The sequence below is a fragment of the Adiantum capillus-veneris genome, chromosome 19 (genome assembly GCF_014529385.1).
Source record: "Adiantum capillus-veneris isolate H3 chromosome 19, ASM1452938v2, whole genome shotgun sequence".
Classification (NCBI taxonomy): domain Eukaryota; kingdom Viridiplantae; phylum Streptophyta; class Polypodiopsida; order Polypodiales; family Pteridaceae; genus Adiantum; species Adiantum capillus-veneris.
This window is the reverse complement of record NC_140949.1, coordinates 18,019,656-18,026,330: the sequence shown is the minus strand read 5'-3', so window position 1 is coordinate 18,026,330 and position 6,675 is coordinate 18,019,656.

Sequence of the window (6,675 nt, the reverse complement as noted above, 5' to 3'; positions counted from 1 at the left end):
TTGAGAAAGTAAACCCATACTTTCCTCGAGTAATCATGTATAAATGTCATAAAGTAAGAAGCTCCCCCTAGAGATAGGTTAGGCATAGGTCCACACAAATCACTATGAACAAGTGCCAACTGTGTATCTCTTCTATTGCTTCTATGCTTATGTGGCTGCTGTGTTTGCTTACCATACAGACATTGTTCACAGAATTCAAAATCATTAAATGAAAAGCCAGGCAAATAACCAGAACGAGACAAGATTTCCATTCCCTTCTTGGACATATGTCCTAACCGGCTATGCCACAAAGAAACGTTCGGCTGCTCGGTTACATTGATTACATTTTTAGAGACATTTGATACATAAATCATGTAAAGTCCTCCAGACTTTACTCCATGTGCTACTGTCATAGAACCCTTGGATATCTTCCACACGTTTTGTCCAAAAGTGGTGACGTAGCCAGCATCATCAAGTAAACCTGTGCTTATCAAGCTCTTTGTAATTGAGGGAACATGTCTCACATTCTTCAGCGTGAAAGAAGAGCCATTCTGAAACTTCAATTGAATATCTCCAACACCTAAGATCTCACATGTCTGCCCATTGCCTAGCCGAACATGATCTTTAGTGGTCACATAAGAAGTAAACCACTCCTTGTTTGGAGACACATGAAGTGATGCCCCTGAGTCTATAATCCAATCATTCAGTGCATTTCCATCAGATGCTGTAAGAAGAGCTGAGTCCATTGTATTCTTCAAGAAGTAGATGTCTCCTGACACTAGACTGTCATTCTCTGCAACAGTGTTTGTCACATTTATTTCTTGAATCTTCACTGAGGACTTGTTCTTCTCACCATGGTCTTCAGCTTTCTCTTTGCTTTTTTCTGCTTTCCATTCTCTGCAGTCTCTTTTCATGTGACCCTTCTTGCCACAATGGTAGCATTCTATGTCACTCTTGCCTTTAGCACTGCGGGACTTGCTACGAGATTGATTCCTCTTTCCACCTTTGTACTTTTCTTTGGTCCTTCCCCTTACAACTAAGGCTGTTCCTTTGCCTTTGTCCATTGTCTTTCTATTGGTTTCTTCAGTAAGCAGACTTCCTTCTACACCTGCTATGTTCAAACCATCTGGAGGTGCAGAATTACTCAAAGCTGTGCGAAAAGTGTCCCAACTTTCCGGCAATGTGATCAACAGGAACATAGCTCTAACAGGTTCATCAAACTTGACACCTTGAGCTGACAACTAACTATAGATTGTGTTGAATTCATTCAGATGATTGGACATAGGTGTCCCTTCTTTCATCTTGAAGTCAACAAGCTTTTTAAGCCAGTATACCTGTGAAGCTGCACTCTACTTCTCATAAAGATCACTCAGCTTTAACCATGCTTGATAAGCCGACATCTCGTCTGCTACATTGAAGTAAACGCTTTCTGCCAAAGTCAGCATAATGGTAGAAAGTGCCAATTCATCCATTTCGCTCCATTCATCTTCGTCCATATCTTCTGGTTTTATCCCCTTGAGCTTTATAGGTTTTATCTGCTTCTTTTGTACCAACACGTGCCAAATCTGTTGCTTTCACAATGGGAAATTGGTTCCATCCAGCTTCTTGATATTGTAAAGAGCAGTGTCCTGTGATCCAGCCATAGCTACGCTTCACAGTGGTTTACTTTCCTGGGAAAAATTCGGCAGAGTTTCCCCTGTAAACTGACCTCTGAACCAATATCAACCTGTCAAATGAACCAAGAAAGCTTCAGATTCTGCATAAATTTTAGCACAGTCTCCTTTGTAAAATGGCTCTGGTGTACTAAAAAACAGACCAAAAAACAGCTCAAAAAACACTGTCTCTCTGACATTGTAAGCTGCGGGTAAACCTGTCCTGCACCTGTACTATCTCTGACTGTCCTATCACTGTCCTGTAAGCATAGACTGCGACTATGCCTCAACGACAGTAAAGCAAAGATGCAATCCCAACTGTCTAACTCACAGTCAATACATCCTAGCTGCCTATCTAAGGGTGCTCGAGGGATCGCTCCAAGACTTGTATCACCGAAAGGATCTCAACATTCGAGAATCCCCTAGCTCAATAAAGCCTCACTCGACCCTCAACAAAGGCTGCAGTAGATCTGACAGTACATAGACTTCCCACAAAATCATACATCCACAAATTTCCCACTGTATGCTGTAACCGCTGCGGTGGTTGTTTGCTGCGTGACTCACAACCAGCAAACCCTCAACAAACATACATAATCTCTGACAATACATCCCATGTGGAAGTACCTGCAATGTCAAGATGAAATCTGGAATATCAAGCAGCAAACACAAGCTACCTGATGAACTAGTGGATGTCGCCTACAGTCTCTGTGTAGATGCGCCCGTGTCGTATGTGACACGCCTCCAAGAACTGTGAGCCGTCCTTCGATGTGTAGACAACCACAAATCAGCACTCTGGGAGTGTCGATATCCTCAGCACCTGCAGTCGTAGGCCGAAAACCCCAAATTTGCAGAGTCGGATCTGCACCCGTCGGGACCACGTAGTCGAAAAAGGCCTGCACAGACCTTTGTCGAAACCGAATGGTGGCCGAGATGACCTCAGAATGAAATTCTGACAACACCAAGCCCTTCGGGCTTACCCACGAGATTTGGGGCCGTGTCTTTGCCTGTCGAATTTCACTCCAATCTGAGTTGGTGACTCTAGCCTTCTGCAGTGCTGCCCCGAGCCTCGATCTGAGCTCTGATACCAGTTGAAGGAGTACGAGCGGAAGTGCGACGCGAGAGAGAGTGCGAGAAGAAGAGCACGACGATATGGTGAACTCGCTCTACTGTAATGTGTAGAGCATAGTGAGTTCTTATTAGGTTTTTACAAAAGAATACGTGTACATACCTGGCGGCCCGCCCACTTACCTGGGCGACCACATTGGGCTTTATACCCCAACACCTGTAAGTTGAGCGGTTGAGATGTGGATGATTGTGAAGTACCTGCCACATGCGATTTCTCTTGCTCCTGTGTATCTTGTTGTGTATTCTCAATTTGTTGCTCTCCTTTCTCTTCAGTAGCAGGTGTATCTTCTATAGTCATCTCTTCATTTTTATCTATATGAGTGTCCTCTTGATATGCAATCTCTGGTTGGGTTTCATCCCTCTTTGGATCCTCTTGCTCACCCATTTGTACATCATCATCTAGATTTGTTTTACTTGTGCCTGCAGTTGTTGGCACTTGATCTTCTTTAGATTGTTTCCATCAAAATAGTCTCTTTAGGCTTGATTTCTTCAGCGAAAGGTGGAGTAGGTACTTGTGCAATAGCTGGTGATGGTGATAAATTTTCAGGTTGTGTGGTGAGCAAGTCAGAGGTTCCAACTTCCACTTGAGCTCTTGCCATCTCCTCTTCCTGATATATTTTCTCGAGCTCTGCAAGGGGATTTTGTCCATTGAAAGGGTTCTTGGTCCGGATCTTGGCACGAGGGTTCGGTTGCTAGAACTCCTCAAAATCCCCTTGCAGACCTCGTTCCCTCTGAAAAGTTTCTTTTTCTCGTTCTAATCTGGTCGCTCTTTATGTGGGTTCCTCTTTAATCATTGGTGTCGGCCAGCGAGCTCGCTTTGATGATATTTATTCCACTTTCTCTTTGCCCTTTGCTCTTTTTCTCTTTTCTTCTTCCAACTCTAGATATGCTTTGCTCTCTTTAGACTCCTTGTCTTTTGGGTCCCACGTTGGCCCTTCATCACTCTCTTCCTTGCTCTCTACTGGAGCGGTTTGGGGTCGTCTTCTCTTTGATCTTCTAAGTAGTGGAGGTGGCTCCTGTCCATCTTCTTCCTCCTCCTCCTCCTCTCTCTCTCTCTCTCTCTCTCTCTCTCTCTTCATTTTTCAAGACGTCTTCTAACCACAAATTTTTCTCTGGAGCCGATGGCAAATTCTCTGCCATCCCCACTGCATGGTAAGCAATTCTGGTGAGAGCTTATGGGGCTCCGAGGTATTTGATGCCTTTGGTCTTCTTTGTGCTCTTGAGTGTGTTTAGTACATATGATTCATGGTCAATAGGCATCGATAGCCTAGTCTTCTGTGCAGTTGTGAATGCAAATGCCATGATATGGTTCGAGCATGTATAGCGAGGTGGCCTTGTCAATTTTGGTCCAATTTGGAGTAGTTTTGAGGCCTTAGATAAAAAATGATGCTTTGTGAAAATTCAAGCCGATTTATTATATCGGGGGCCTCAATTGAGCTTTCCTTTTGATTCCACCTAGGTACATTGGCTATAATACCTATGGAAAACTCTCCCTATGACGTCAGAATGTAATTTTGAGTACGTGCCAAATTTCAGCTTATTATCTATAGACCCCTCTAGCTTTGAGTCAAATGGTCATATGCATCATTGGGATTGTTCTACTAGTGGTCGCTATGCCCCCCTTCAGGTTTGCTATGATTTGATCCACAAAAATCTAGGAGGTATGGTTAGTTTTCTCTGCATTCTTTTTGAGGAAGGTTCTACTAACCTAGGGTTTTTTCGAGCTACCCTGACCCCGAAAACATGTACAAATAGACTTGTTAGTAAGTTAGGAATGTACCCCTCATTTATCGTGCAAAAGTACATGGCGTAGAGGCCAGTAGAAGTGGACAAAAGTGCACCAAAAACTAGCGCCATAGCTTTTGGTTGTCTTTGGTCGATGTCGTCGAGCCTCGAGCAAGGTAGGCACATATTGAAGTTGCAAGATATGGTAATCGGCTACCTTCTTGCACTCCAAAAAATGGCCGTACAAACCAAGCCAAAAAAGATTCAAGACGATTCAACTCCACCGCAAAGGGAACTCCACACACAATGGGCTCCACACAATCTGCTATCCCTCTCTGAAATCCAAAACTCTATCACCGATAGGCTCTTCGCACGTTTTCCATGTGGTAGGCCTTTAACAAATCCAAAGCTCCACAATAAACTGTGCATAACAAGGGCTAAGAGTTCCAACCAAGTTGCACAAAATCCCCAAGACATTCCTTTGGTACTCCAAAGCCACTCCAATCTCCACTTCTCCCAAGTTGCTCCAAAAGCTCACAAAACCTCTTCAAGAGAGATGCGCTCCGCGCCTTAAAGTACTTCAAAAAAGGGACCGGAAGATTTTGCATCAAACTGGCTCCCAAAAACATGATCACTAATGTGCCTCAATGCCCTCTATGTAGCTTTACTAAACAATGTTGTGTGCCTAGTTGTAATTGAGTCGAAGAAGGGACATAAGGGCACGAAGGGTTGTCACCATGGGAGAGCCATCAAGAAGTAGTGCATTTCAGAACGTTGGGAGCAGAGATGTTGTCGTCGCTGCTAGGGCTACCGATGCTGTGAACAAGGAGCGTTTTAAATTGCTATTTGTAGGGTCAGTGCCACTGATCACCTAGCATATCGAACCACGGGCTCTCTAGCATTTCAAAATGCTCTGCTGCCCCTTACTAGCTGGCCCACAAGGTTTTCAAACGCTGGGTCAATTGTGCTGGTGCCGCCAAGGGGAACAACACTATATTGCCTACTGCTAGGGAGCATTTTGATACAATTGCAGGGAGGCTAGGCTCTCACTGGCACCGCCATGAGGGGTTTGCCTATCAGCGTTTCAAAACGCACGAGCGTCAAGCCCAATGGGAATGAAACACATAGCTCCTGCTTGGTAGCGTTTTAGAACGGCAATAGAAGTGTGGGAAGTGAATGGTGCCAACGATGAGGGAGGGGACTTCTTGAGCTTCTCCTCTTGCTCTTCTCTTGTTGCAGGCTGCTCCTCCATGTCCAAGGGCTTCAAGCATGAGCTACACCATGCTTTGATAGCATGCCAAAGTTGACGATGCAGAAGCGTAGAGACCAGGGGGGGAGAGAGAGAGAGAGAGAGAGAGAGAGAGAGAGAGAGAGAGAGAGAGAGAGAGAGAGAGAGAGAGAGAGAGAGAGAGAGAGAGAGAGAGAGAGAGAGAGAGAGAGAGAGAGAGAGAGAGAGAGAGTCTCTTGAACCAATCAACCTTGGCAATGAATAATTGAATGTGTATACAATGGAGGCAAGGGGTTGCTTATATAGAAATCCTAGTAAATTGCCCTACCCAAGACTCTCAAAAATAAGTAAAATAAATATCTAAAAGCCAAACTAAATAATGGGATCACATTGGGCAGTTCACTTGACAAACTGCTCATCTGTTGGAAAATGGGCCTCTCCGGACTTCGCTTCATTGAATGTGTCTTTGATTAGTTTTGCCACAGCTGTGTCAGCAATAAGATGTTGGTCCACTCCATCATCATCCACAAACCCCATGTCTACCTCACAAAAATTCACAATTGCAGTTAGGAAGTAGTCCTCCCGTATATTGAGCTCATGCGTGATATCTGTGAGCAGAACATAGTGGGTGTCGCCCACCATAGCAAAGCTGGGAGTGCAATTCAGAGGCAAAGTCACTTCCTTACTTGGCCTTTCTTGCTTGCACCCTATTGCTGCATCCGCAAGAGAAGCAAGAGTTAAGTCCGCATTAAATGTTTCCTTCAATACCTCTACCCGCTCTTCTTCTGGGTCGAACTACACCTCCACATCCTCTACCTCTTCCTTCGGCGCCAATGGACAACTACTGAAAGTTGTTGACTGGGAAGTCTCTGACTCATCATCCGTCTACAAGTATAAGTAATAGACAAACCCGTGGTATAATTCCACTAAGCGACACTTTTTGAAGTGCTTCATACACCTGTCTTG